This window comes from Canis lupus, chromosome 20 (assembly GCF_048164855.1).
Source record: "Canis lupus baileyi chromosome 20, mCanLup2.hap1, whole genome shotgun sequence".
Taxonomy (NCBI): Eukaryota; Metazoa; Chordata; class Mammalia; order Carnivora; family Canidae; genus Canis; species Canis lupus.
Window position 1 is genome coordinate 51,365,485 of NC_132857.1, and position 12,007 is coordinate 51,377,491.

At 36.1% G+C, this 12,007-nt stretch overlaps 1 protein-coding gene across 22 annotated transcripts in view; it reads right to left on the bottom strand.

Annotated features, from left to right (window-relative positions):
• Window positions 1-12,007, bottom strand: part of GTDC1 (glycosyltransferase like domain containing 1) — a 427,409-nt gene that overhangs the window by 304,199 nt on the left and 111,203 nt on the right. For 7 of the 22 annotated variants that reach the window (XM_072789078.1, XM_072789079.1, XM_072789081.1 and 4 more), the window contains one exon: window positions 2,718-2,782. The exons of the other annotated variants lie outside the window; for them this stretch is intronic. The gene's annotated coding sequence lies outside the window, so the exon portion shown is untranslated. The remainder of the gene's footprint in view (window positions 1-2,717; window positions 2,783-12,007) is intronic. 22 annotated transcript variants of the gene reach the window in all.

A 12,007-nucleotide genomic window follows, 5' to 3' on the forward strand; every position in this document is an offset into this window, starting at 1 on the left:
CCTACACTCATCTCCTAAGACTTCCACTCCAAGAGCCCTTCGTTTGTAAGGCCCTGTACAGTTCAGAAATCCTCTGATTCTGAAACTCTCATATTAATTCACCTTTAAATTCACCAGCTATCACTGCCCCCAGTGAATCCATATTTAGGAAAAAAGCACTTTCAGAGTCAAATCTCAATTGTCTAATGTTAAAAATCTTACGATACAATTTCTTGAGACACTGCACATACCTTGACCACTTCCCCACTATCGCCAATTTCCCACTTGCAAAGGAAAACGCCCCCCCCCAAAAAAAACGGGGTAAAGCCATATGCCTATGAATTAGCAAGGTTTCTACAACCTTTCTTTAAACAACAATCCCATTAAGAGAGATAAAGCAGGGCAGCCAGGTGACTCAGCAGTTTAATGCCGCCTTTGGCCCAGGGCCTGATCCTGGAGACCCAGGATCGAGTCCCACGTCAGGCTCCCTGAATGGAGCCTGCTTCTCCCTCTACCTGTGTCTCTGCCTCTCTGTCTCTCTCATGAATAAATAAATTATTTTTAAAAATAAAAAAGAGAGATAAAGTAATGTCGTTATTAAAGACATGGTAAAATTTTCATCCCAGTGAGTCAGCTATCAAGCAACTTTTTGGTTTAATAATATGACTTTTGTTAACGTGCCCAGTGAAATAAAAATATATGTGAGAATGTAAAAAAAAAAAAAAATCCACATACATTTAAAATTATAAGCTATTTCCTGGAAGAAGTAAGGAAGAAACATCACTCCGTACATAAATACTACATTGTTTAAAAAATACTCCAGATGTTTGAATTTTCCTTTAGACTTAAGTAAACACCACTCATTACACAGCATACCGCTTTTCTTAATAATGTTCCATAAAATTATTAGTCTTGACAACTCCATGATGCTTTTTAAAAATATATATTTATTTATTTGAGAGAGAGAGAGTGCTGGAGCAAGGGGAGGGGCAGGTGGAGAGGGAGAGGCAAAGAATCTCAAGCGGACTCACACTGAGCACAGAGCCTGAGGCCGAGCTCGATCTCATGACCCTGAGATCATGACCTGAGCTGAAACCAAGAGTTGGACAGTTAAACAACTGAGCCACCCAGGTGCCGCTCAATGATGTTTTTCACCAATAAAACTGTAATTCATCTGTTCAAAGCAATGCCTACTTAAATCTCATTTCAGAGGAGAAAGTGTCAAATGGTTCTCAAAGATACAACTGGAATGAAAAAAGCTTAGTTCTTGATGTCTGAATCTTCCGATGAGTATTTTTGAAGAAAAATATACAAGTACACATTTCACTTATCTGTAAAATAAGAAGCAGTGTTCCTTAGGTGGAAAAAACATGAATTCTGGGATCAGGGAAATACATGTCTGAAGCTCAGCAATGTCATTTCCTAGCTGTGTGATCTTGACCAAGTCACCTAACTTTGTAGGACTCAGTTTCGTCTTCTCTAAAATGGGGATAACAATACTAATGTCAGAGGTATATTGTGAAGATAAGATTGCAGATAATAACTTACAAACAGTAATAAGATATTTGTCCCTCCCATTTTTAGTATAAATCACCTTACTTAAGAGGAAAGAATATCTTCTAATCTTCCTTCATTTTAAAATCAGTAATTTTCAATCATGGCCCCCTCTCAACCAAGGATAGGTGGTAAAAGTGGATAAACACACACATTTGAAGTGCAGTGGGTAAAAAAAAAAAAAAAAAAAAAAAAATGAAGTGCAGTGGGTGCCACTCATTCATCATCAGCAGCTTGTATCTCAAATAAGAATTTGAGAACCCCACAGGTATCTGAGAAGTAAGCTCAGGGACTGACTATGCAGTCTTGGCTTTTCTCAGGGCAGTTGGAGACCACCTCTAATAAATGCTGTTCAGTAAGATAAATTTAACAACAACAACAAAAAAAAATTAGCCTTTAATCCCTCAAATGATGGAAACTTCTAGAAAGTCAACTGAGAGACTAATATAAGGCAATTTTGAAAATTATATCAAAGGTTTTGAGGCAGACAGACTAAAAGCAGTTGACATTAGTTTGCTTACGAGATCACATCACAGTTATCTCTATCTTGGTTTATTTCCTCTGATCTAATCATGATAGGGTATATATGCCCTATATATCCTTAAAAGGTTGTTGTAAAAATGACCTGAGAATGTGATCTAAACCATTCTAAAGAATATTTCATTCATATAACCTCAAAGAAGGCAACATCATATTAGAAGGGGAAAAAATTTTGATTCCTCATCCCTTTGCCCTTTTTCATGATTAATCTAGAACACGTATAATGTCATGTATTTACAGATGTTTCTTATGGGTCTGAATCATTAGTTATCTGTAAACCATAAGCCAATGTGGAGGCAGTAGGTGTAGGTGCTATTGTCGATTCAAGACATTCAGTAAGCAGAACTGAACACCAAGCATGTGGGAGGTCGAAAAATAGAAAAGGGGAAAAAAAGATTATAGCTATAGTAGATTTCCACCCCTTTAATAGCTCAGTAAGAAGAGTGAAATGTACAGGTTTGAAGTAGCGTTTACTCGAGCATTTTTCTAGTGGCCAATGGGTGTGCCTGCATTTGGGGTATTTTTCTAGGGAGAGTAACTATGTCTTACCATCTCTGAAAACTATACTTAGTGGCTTTGATTCATGGAAATTTGTTCTGCTTGTTTTGTGGAGACAGACATATCCTGGCAGTTCCCCTACTTACTTCTATTGCAACTTTTGTGGCAAGAAGAAAATCGTTCTTCCCTATAGTCTTCTTAAAAGCACAACCTGGAAGAAAGACCATTCCCATTAGGTGCAAGCAAAAGAGAGGAAGCTGATTTTTAAATATAAGATTCAAACCAAATGCCATTATAGCACATTAAAGAAAAGTGCCAATACTCTTACTGTGCTTGAGTTTTGTTTTAGAAAACACCGCTTGAAACAAACAAGCATAAGGTTAAAAAAAAAAAAAAATTTTTGTTAAAGAGAATTTTTGCTGTTATGCTGGAATTTGTTAAAACTTAAAGGGAATGCACTATTTGCTCATTTTAGCAATAATCCCAAAAAACTGCAGGTGGTCACCCAGACACCACAGATGCTCACAAGCACGGGTGAATGGAGACATCATGGACCACTACCAATGCTTGGGAGCAGCAGTCCTGAACACTGAAAATGCTTACTCCTCAGCAAGGAGAGGGTGTCCTTTACAGCCCAAGGCTGTGGCCAGGTGTTTGCCAACCGAGGATAGGTGATCCTATACACAGCCAAAGGTCTTACATAGGTGCCTGAGTTAATCAATCTGTTAAAGCATTAGCACATGCACCCCCGCAAAAACTGAGAAAGTATATCAATTAGGGGTGTCACATTTATTTCAAAAGAAAAAAACAACAAAAAACCTTTTTTTATGTGAGGGAACAAATACTAATCAAAAAGCCCATGTCCTTTCTACTTGACACTAGAATGTTAATATTTCATGATGTTAGGAAAAAGTTAAAAAAAAAAAAAGTTAATGGCCAATCCATTCTTCCTTCCAAAAAGAGCATACAAAGTGTGTCAGATAAATTTTTATCAACTTTTAAGTTTTTCTGCTTAACCCAGTAAGCTTCGGTTAAAAAAAAAAAAACTCATTTCTTCAGCGTATTTTATTCCCCAGTGACACCAGATGAATGAGAATCTACTATACTATTAAAGTTTTATGAAAGTTTAATTCATTATCAATACTATGATTTAACGATACATGGTTAAACGCTAAACATTAAATTGGCAATATAAATGAGTCAAAGTGATAGCTATGACATAGGAATTTTAAACCAATTCAAATTCTACTTAAGATCCCCAGAGGTCAAATGATCTAAGAATTGTCTGCCTTTCCAGAACTTTATATTTACCAATTAAAACAGGATACAAAGTGAAAAACCACAAAGATGTTTCCCATAAACATTTTGACCAAAATGAGAAAGTGCCATTAGTGTCATCTCAATTAAAAACTAATAATGCATTGATAAGATCACTAAGAACAAAAGTAGCCTGAAACCAAAGCTGTGAATATTTTTAATTTTTATTAAAACTTTTTGTCACTGTACCTGAATTTATTTTAAGCTTGACCCAATTTCTTTATTCCCTGAGCCATTTTCAAGGTGAACTACATTTTGCTGTACCTCCTCTAAGAGAACTGCTGTTGTAGGTTTGTGGGTTTTTTTTGTTTGGTTTGGTTTGTTTTTGAAAGTATAGAGAATGAATTTTGCAGTATGCCATTGATTTATTGGAAAAAATATGCTACATATAAATACATCATGTGGATTTTTTTTAAACTAAACCTAAGTCACATTAGAAATGTGTAATTAGCCCTCATATATGATGTCAATTCAGTTACTTATAATATTAAAATAATTTTCCAACCAAATACCAAGTAATAATTTTAAATCAGAGGAATTGTTGTGTTAATATATTCCACAGACACCTTACTGCTATTAGCTGTAGGAAGGTATGGTTTCAGTGATGATGGTTTTAACGGTTTTAATCCCACACACATGAGAAATTGATTCCACAGGCTAATCCACACATGGCTTGATACCTTATACTTCAATCAATAGCTGAAAATATATTTTCTATTTGCCTATACACAATATTTAAAAAGTTAAGCTTGGGAGAGCAAAACACAATGAACTTTTAGACACTAAATGCTCTAAGTTGGGGAAAATAAAATTTGAGTAGGACTTCCCAATAGGTCATCAGAGGTTTACCTGGTATTTTCTTACTGACCCCTTCTCTTCTGCACCTCCACCCACCAACTCCAACACACCAGGTTCTATTTTAAAAGCAACCAATAACCCAGCAGGGTAAAACAGGGCAGTACTGAGAAAAGTTAGTATTACCTTCCAACCCACTCACTTATTTTAATGATTCATCAGGGAAACCCCGGTTGTTAAAATATACCTGAAATCTCATTAAATAGTAAAAAAATAAGCATAAAAAGATTTCAGCTTTGAAACATGTGCCCATCAATTCCCCTAACAGAACCTAATAAGAGTGAATATATAGTAAAAATATATTTTTACTAAAAAATAAAATAAAGTGTCCTCAAAGTATCACATTATAATCAAGTATCATATGGGGGTCAGAGGGTGGGAGACATAGAGATAAGCAGATCCTACCAAAAAGTTATTTTTTAAAAAACTTTTTATAAAAAGAGGCGTAGAAAATTCATCCTAACCCCTAAAGCTTCAATGTAATCTCTGAGTACTAAAATGCAATGTGGTATCAAATGCACTGTACAAACCTTCCAATCCTAAAACTACAGGCACCGACAATATTCTACATAATTAAAGAAAGTTTGGCGAACAGTAAGGAATGAATCAGATTCCTGAGCATTAGTGTGAATTAAAGATAATGCATAATGCAAACTGATCATTCCTACATTATCTGACTGTGGACATACAGCCTAACATTTATGACAACTTATGTACTACTGTGTGTAATTAAATAGCAACACTAAAAATGAAAATCTTGGGTTCATACTGAACGAGATGTAGCTCTGTAATATTTTATTGCCCTCACAGTGCTATGGGTGTTCTCATTTCTTCAGCTCTGACTTTAGTTTCCTGTTGCGGTAATGAAGAACTAAGGATTTGTGCACCCAAACCAAGATTTGGTAAGAAGACTTATATGCCATCCTGTTTGTGACACAGTTTAAAGTAATTTTCAATTGTGCTTTTCCAATTATATGATTTCCTACGACCTTTTATACAAGCTCTTGAAAAAATCATAATCTTATATGTATACATTGCTATTTAATTTTCCCTAACAAATATTCCATTCTTTCTCAACTTTGGACTTAACTTTCTGTTTAGAACTATCAGTCACTTATTCCATGACTTAAATTAATATAAAGTCTTGGTTATAACTGTATCAAATGCAAACTGAACAAATACTTATAGGCACTGACACTATGACATCATTCACTTGTTATCAAATATGCATAATTTCCCCAAGTAAATAGATGTGTATACACTACAAATTCATTGCCTTACATTTTTGTGAAGCTATATTCCACATTATATAGCAAAATTATAACTACGAAATTTTTTGTGAGAAGTTTACTGGTTTAATTTCACTGACAAATAAAATACTCGTCCTCTTTCAATTTTTCATTGCTATTAATTTCATGAATAATTTCAAACTATAAAAGTAGCAATGAATCAGTTCTACTGAATGCTAAAAGTATCTTCAATTTGCTGACATTTTAAGATGTAGCAGTATATTTATGAATCAATAGAAAATTTTACACCAGAAAACCATCTCATCACTCATTTGGACCACTGCATTACCCTTTTCACTAGGTCCCCATGCTGCCACACGATCTGGTTCCCATCATACCATTCGCCATAATTCAGCCACAAGAAATTTCCAAAATGCAAATCTGACCATGAGGTGACATGCTCAAAAACCTTCAAGGTCTCCATCACCTGTGGGTACAGCCCAAAGCTCCTACACACAGGTTGTTAAGACCTGGCTTCTCTGGCCCTTCCTTCCTCTTCGCCAGGGCCTTGCTTCTCCTTCTCCCCTGTGATTTCTCTTTCCTCACTTGCCCAGACTCTGCCTTGTGGGGATATCGAGCGCTCACACTCACGCAGTTCCACTTCTGGGATTCCACACCTTTATCTCTTCTTTTTCTTCAGCCTCTTAATGTTCACCTCATGAACTTTCCTTAAAATTTCTGCTCATGAATCACCAATTCTATAAAGCCTTTCCCTGAACTTCTCTTAAAAAGGACTTCCCTTCTGCTCTGTACACTCTCAGTTCTTGTTTTACTCTCTTTCCATGGCCTGTTTCCTTCTGGGCCTTTGAAAATCGCAGGACAGGGATGGTGCCAGTCTTTTCCTGGGAGCTTCCCAGGATCCGGCACATTGTGGATGTCACTAAGTTTTTGCAGAGTTCCACCAAAAATCAGGAGGAAATGCGAACTTGATGCTGCCTTTCAAGTAACATCGCTCTCTCACTGCCCACAGGTCCCGAGCATCAGGCAGCACCACTACAAATGATTTCCCATTACTCCCAAAATCTAAACTAAATCAAGCAGCTGGTATATTTAAACACATTTTACTATATTCTCTTTCAAAGACTGATTCTCTTTTCTTACTGTTCACAGAAATGAGACTTTACTAGATTTTTTTTATGTTGATACGAGTTTATCTTGACCTACTAATAGAAGTAATAATGATAAAAAGAAATGGTAGAAACACCACCAATCAGGAATTGCATTCTGGGCCAAAGCAAGTTTCACAGCCTAAGAAAATGAATATCTGTGAGATCCATGAATTTTGAAAATCACCTGCAATTTTTTAATCTGCTTGATCTATCATCATCCTAGTTTAATACTAGCAGTGGAAGTTGGATGAGAAGCCAATTCCCTCACCATAAATCTGGAGATCCCATTTCACATTTAGTAATTATCCTTTTATTTAATGGGGAAGAAGAAAAGGCATTTTTAAATACTTTCTGCCAACAATTATTCATTTTATAAAAATTTGACAAGATGAATAATGTATTTGCTTTCTCAAGATGGCATTTCTCCAAGGCTTCTACCTTCCTGAAATGGGCTGCAAATCAGTCCAGTGGGAGAAAATTGGATCATCTGATCCATTCAGATATGGATACCTAGGTAGAAAAACCCAGGTATATCACAGAATCATTGGTGGAAGGAATGCGGGAGCCACTGACCAATCATTTTTCTTTCATAGAGGAAGAAATAGAGAATTTGAGCATCACAGAGTAAATGACAGAACAAGGGCTTAAACCCAGGTCTTCTGACCCTACAGTCATGTATCTTTCCATTATACTTTATTGCAGGTATCTGGTAGGATATAAGTAAAAGGCGTGTCCATTTTCTAGTCTTTGGAGCTTTTGGATTAAATATCAATGTTTACTAATTATTAATATGTAAGTTATATATAGTGCAGTATATATTTATATGCATGTGAAGTATAAATGTCGGTATAAATGATAAATATATGTATCACATATTATATCTAATTATATAACTCCTAATAGTTTGTAAATCCAGGACATCAGTGGCATAAACCACACAATATAGTTATACAGAATATAGTTAGGGTGATAAAACTCAAAACTTTTGTTCTAATCTCTTGTAATTCCTTCCAGAGTTCTGAATAATCATCCTTTCCCTGGACCCACAGCTCTCACCCTTCACCCCTCAGCTCTAGACTAACACCTTTCCCATAGGGCAATAGGCCTTAATGACTAAGAGGGGAGAAAGACAATAACCAAGATTCATTTGGCAAGAATGGTTTGAAGCAGGAGGCAAGGGGTCAGCCAGAGATAGGCTCAGTCTATCTCGTGATCCAGTCCTGCCACCATCAAAGTCTGAGTCTCCCTGATATAATAATCTGCAGTACTTCTTTCTGCTTACCACTTGTAGGCTATATTTATATGAGTGACTATATAATATCCGTATCCTCTACTGGATATTAAGTTCCCAAAGGACAATGACCAGGTCTGCTTGCTTTCCACTATACCCTTAGCCCTTAGCAAACAGAAAGTGTTCAACACTCTGTTGATTCAATAAACCAAAAAACTCTTCGGCAATGGCCTTGACAATTTCTTGAACTTGTCCAAGACCTTTATTATTATCAACCACAAATAATCACCCCTTCCTACCACTAATTACTACTTACTCTAATGGAGAGAACTGGATGCACAAATTCTATCACCACCTAAAATATAACAGGTGGCATCTTATTGTATTCAAATTGTCGCACCTCCTTCTAAGGAAAATAGTTCTGCCAGCAGCCCTACTGAGGGGTTTAGAAGCCACAGGCAACTAACTATCTTCTCTAGCCTTTCCAGACACTACAAGAATATTTAACACAAGGACAGTCAAGTCTGTGACCTGGAAGGATTCAACTGGTTTAATCATTAGACAGGCATATTTTTCTTGGTCAGAAGCACTATCTTGCTACCCTACATTGGCTTCCATGCCAAATTTTAACTCAGACTTGGATTATGCAAGATAATTATAAATATACACACCAAATGAGTTTAAAATAAAATGACTAACAGATTCTTAACTATACTGGCGCTAGTGAGTCTCGCTCTAACATCTCTTAAGAACTTAATCCATCTTAACTAAATAAAAAATTGTTGAGAAGTTTCCCTCTCCAAGTGGGAGGCACATATCACATTTTCAGTTAATTTTGAAACAGAAATAGCAGGGTGACTCTAACACACAAACATTCTCCACGTCCTATTTGAAGTGCTGCAACCCAAGCAAACATGGGTGGTATTCCCTTGATGGGTTGAAATAAATGTCACCAAGTATAAAGTTCTGGATTTACTCACTTCCACTGAAAACTGAAAAGGACATAATCTCACAAATCAATCTATTTATCAGTGAGGGAAATCAACTTTCAAGAAATACAAAATCTTAACAGCTCAGGGGGCAAAAGAGTATCAGGTATACACTTGGGAGAAGAAAGAGAAATTTCTGGAGGGCTGAAGGGCTAGAAATAGATATATTTAAAAGAACCGACGTTAGACACCCTTAATATTTTTAATACTCCCTTTATATTAGCAGAAGTCACCCTGCAATGACAGATTCACTTAAATGGTGTTAGGAAGTGTGAGGGAAAGCCAGTATTAGAATTTGTCCTTAAAGATCCACATCAGTAAAACCATGCCTTAACGACGTATCAACTAAAATGTTTGGTGACACTTTTCTCATCTCCAAAGTTCCACCTAATTATAGAAATTTATTTATTAGAAGTAAAATTAGTTAAAAGTATATTTTCTTCTATTTATGCATTGCAGCAGTCTTTTTCTAGCTGCCATGTATTTTTCAAGAATCTGCCAGTGGCCTAAGACATTTTACTGATGGTTTAAGAAGCCAACACTAGAAAAACTGGATAGATTCTAGAGATCATTAGTGATAAATTTTAAAAAGCCCAGAAACCCAGTTTAGACCAGGGCTGAGTAAGTCTGGGGCTAAGAGATGTGGTAATGAGAGCTGTATCACTATTTTTAAATATCACAAGGGGCATATTATTAGCTATCCACTATTATAAGAAAAAGAGTCAGTCTGATAATAATAGACTGGAATTTTTAAATCCTGAAGATATTTAGGATTGAGATTGTTGAGTAAAGAAAAGACATACACAGGCAACAGTGTATTATTTCTAGAAGGTCTACTATTCTCCATAGTTTCTACAGAGGAAGCGCAGGCTTGCCCATATCATCTGACACACAAGTTTCCACTGAATAAAAGATAAGTAGCAATAGCTCAAAGTTTCCTGATTGGAGCAAGCACTATGACTTTTATCTACTTAGTGGCCTTGTCTGTCACTATTATCTCTTTATCACCTGGTTTTTCAAGGAGACATTCCAATGATATAAATATTTTGTCTAATGAAGCAGGGACCCTACAGTACAGAATATTCTCTACAAACTACCCAAAGCCATACTCTGCATCCTCATCATCTCTTAAGGAAGTAATTTCACACTTTGCAAACAGTGTGTTCAAACAGAGTAAGGTTGCTTAGGAGTTAATTAATTCCCCCTTGCATCTCTATCCAGCATGTATATGCACCATATCTGGGACCGTTAAGTCTCTCTACTGGATTAATTAGCATTCACAGTTAACAAACAGCCTCAATCACTGTAGAGAGAGATTATAACTTAAACTCGTAAAACTAGGTACATAATATCTTGCATTCCATATAACAGTTGCTCAAATGATCTTAGCAGAACTGAAGTAAAGAAATACTTATTCCCCCTTCATTACTCTTGTCCATTGTTCTAACGTCCCTTGCCCCCGCCTTACCTCCGAACTTAACTTGCAAGGACTAGATTGAAAATACCAGATAAACTCCTGCACATTGCACAGAGTAAATCCCTGCCAGGCACAATGTCACCTCTCCGAGGAGTACTTGCATGATACAAAGGAGCAACAGGTGATGGCAAAATCTCAGCCATCTGCAGAAGGGATGAGAATAGTTTGTGAATTAAAAGGATCTTTCTCAAGCCCTGAAGGCTGCCATCAACTCTACCAATGTACGAGGCTGGATTTGCTTTGAGGTATCAAAATGTCCTATCACACTTGAATGTAATACAAAAAGCCCAAAAACTGTGCCTATCTTTGGATGCAATAATGCTACTTCTAAGAATTAACCACGGAAATTATCAAGGATCTTTACTGAAGTCCTTGCCCCAAATTGAAAGCTACCAAAATGTCCAACAACTAGGAATTTCATAGTTAAATGATCAATGATCAAAAATCGTAACAAGAACATTTGTTGGCATGGGAAAATGTTTCCACCCTTGCATGACTGCATGCTATGAATACGTAAAAACATATAATGAAATGAGTATAGAAACGTGAGCGAGAATGCACATGCACACAGGTAGGCATAAATAATCATTTATGGTACAACTGTAGGTGATTTTGGTTTTCTCTTCAGGTTTCATTTTATTCTTCAAGTTAACTTCACCAAATGTTTCAACTTGCACTTAAAAGAAACTACAAATTTTTCCTAACTTTAGGAAGGCGGCCAAATTGTTTGAAATAACAAACTACTTCCCAATTACTGAAGGCTTACTCCCCTCCAGAAGCTTGCTGGGGGTTTTCAAATTATTCTAACTACTATTGTTATAAAGAAACTTAAAAAACTAATCAGCAAGGGTTAAACTAATGGGGCTAGAGCTATTCACAAACACTATAATTCGGTTTTGCAAATATTGCTTGTCTAACGCATGAAATAAAAGTAATACCCGGTTAATTTTTTAAAGTACGTGAATTATTAAATAATTGTAAACAGATCAAGGTTTTATTATCCATAAGGAATCTAGAGCTGGCACTTTTGACAGAGTGTGTTAGAAACTAAAATACTATTTTAGTACTTAGAGTTTTGAATAGGAACATTCATTGTGCAAACTCAGTTTTAAAGTTCAAATAAAATGTCAAAATTAATTTGTGCCCTGAATAATTAGATACAGGTCTTG